This window comes from Sesamum indicum, linkage group LG5 (assembly GCF_000512975.1).
Source record: "Sesamum indicum cultivar Zhongzhi No. 13 linkage group LG5, S_indicum_v1.0, whole genome shotgun sequence".
Classification (NCBI taxonomy): domain Eukaryota; kingdom Viridiplantae; phylum Streptophyta; class Magnoliopsida; order Lamiales; family Pedaliaceae; genus Sesamum; species Sesamum indicum.
This window is the reverse complement of record NC_026149.1, coordinates 5,241,813-5,244,351: the sequence shown is the minus strand read 5'-3', so window position 1 is coordinate 5,244,351 and position 2,539 is coordinate 5,241,813. Positions and strand designations below refer to the sequence as shown.

Here is a 2,539-nt window from a genome sequence, read left to right as displayed (position 1 = left end):
ATGACAAAATCAATTCTTACCTAATTAAAATATTACCAAAGATAAAAAAAAAAAAAGATAATGGTTTGTTTGACCGAATTTTCTCCAAGTCTTTTATCTTCCAATTACATCTAAGATCTAACTATTTTTTTGTATCCTAATGGTTTCTCCTCTTTTTTGATTATCAAATACAAATTGTGCAAAAATAAATGATGATGGTCCCAACAGGACTCGAATCTGCGACCTTCGACTCATATGACCTAATGACAAAATCAACTCTTACCTAATTATAATATTATCAAAGAAAGAAAAAATAATGGTTTGTTTGACCGAATTTTCTCCAAGTAAGAATCTTTCAATTACATCAAGATCTAGCTATTTTTTTGTATCCTAATTATGTTTTCTCTTTTTATTGGTATCAAATACAAATTGTGCAAAAATAAATGATGATGGTCCCAGCGGGGCTCGAACCCGCGAATTTCGGCTCATAAGACCTAATGACAAAATCAATTCTTACCTAATTATAATATTATCAAAAACAAAAAAAATAATGATTTTTTGACCAAATTTTCTCTAAGTCTTTTACCTTCCAATTATATCTAAGATCTAGCTATTTTTTTGTATTCTTATCATGTTTTCTCCTATTTTTTTTAGTATCAAATGCAAATTGTGCAAAAAATAAATAATTATGGTCCCGGCGGGGCTCGAACCCGCGACCTTCGGCTCATAAGACCAACGCTCTAACCAACTGAGCTACGGGACCAAGTACATATTAATTTCTCATTAACATTATCTTGTCTCAAGTTCTTGTTTTTTTATTTTTTATTTTTAAAATTTGTCGTTAAATTGACCTTAAAGTTATCTTATTTGATTTAGTGTTGCATCTTGGCTTACATCAATTCTTTGGTTTTACAGTATTTAGTTGCAATAGTAACCTTAAAAGAATTTAATTTTATTTTACATCTGAATTAAAGTTTGTAGTATTTTATTTTTATTTTGTGCTACACTAATAATTTGATGTTTGTTTATATTTATACACTGATATAGCTCATTATTTTTCTAGTTGTGTAACTGCTTCGAAATTATTTCTTGTTGCATCATAATATTTAGAGAACCATTGTAGGTTACTCTATGTAGGAAATCTAGACATGCATTTCTTGATTTAGCCGTATAATTTGGCCTACTTCAAGTTTGTGATGCAACATTTCTTTTCATTTAACAATTATATGCTTCCAAATTCTTAAGAAAATCCTATTCACATATTTTTTTAATGATTTGAGCAAGGTGTGTTTTTTGTTAGAGATATAAATATATAACTATACAGAGGTCATGAAAACAAATGGGTGACATATAAATACGCTTCAGAAACTCACTTCACCATTTGATCAATTATCTTGCCCACGGGCTTGGAAAACACTTTGAATAGAGAAATAAAATAATTAAGATATTTATCATTATCTCATGTTGAGTGATGGATCTTATTATAGAACTCACTAAGGTCCATGCGTAATCTGATATTTGAGATATGTCTTTTTACAACTGCAGATGTAATATGGCATTTGAGATATGTCTCTTGGTATGAACAGTGCACATTATTTGTTTTTGTATTTTGTAGCAAAATAATTTTGATTATTTAGTCCGTCTTTGCGATGTCTGTTTGTTACAATGTTGTTTGGTCCAACAACATTTCATTTTTCACCATGTCATTTCTTTTGAGTTGTGTTGTGCATATAAACAAGATTGTTTTTGTTGACTGAGCGATATAATAGTGTGTTCCCAATCAATTTGACTTTTTTTTTTGTAATTTCACTGGTTAAATAAGTGGTAGGTATTACATTACTTTAAAGCAGTGCACTTCTCATTTTTATTTTCATTACTTTGCAATATAAATCTGATACCATTCGAAAATTAATTGGCAAAAGGAAGAGTTAAAAATCAAGGAAGTAGAAATTGTTTCGGTCACGATGATGTTTGGCTAGGAGAGCACATTTAGTGGGAAGAGAAAAAATCGAAGAGTGCCAACTAACCTCAGGTCGCATCCATATATCTGTGTCCTATTGATGATATTGAGAAATAATTAATGTGTTTGTGTTTGTAGATTAATACTTTTCTTGTGTGTTTTCGTGGTGGTAGTTATCAAATTGTTTCTTTGGTTGTATGGTGCATATGTGAGCATTGATTTATGTGTATGTTGTGTGTGTTTATGTATGTCGTATAGAAATCTCATTATTTTGTAGCTGTGCAGAAGTTCAAAGGCAGAAAGCTATAACTTAATGATAGTGCAAAGTATACCGATAATGGTGTACCAAGGTGTTGATGTTTTGAAATAAAGTGAAAAATCAAAAATATGATAAGGGAGTCCCACAGAGTTTTGGTATGTTGTTTAGTCTTCAAGCATCTATTGTTCAAAAATCCAAGATGATGTACATCCTCGGTATTTTGATCGACTTTAGAGTTTAGTAATTGAAACAAATTAAAAATGAATACTGTTGGCAATTATTTGTGTTTTTTCATCGCCGAGAATATTAATTTGGCATCGGGGATGTTATAGTTTTGTCAG

General features: G+C 30.2%; 1 non-coding gene across 1 annotated transcript; it reads right to left on the bottom strand.

The window, feature by feature from the left end:
- On the bottom strand, nucleotides 669-742 carry TRNAI-UAU. The gene has a single exon. It is a non-coding gene; the product is annotated as a tRNA-Ile (tRNA).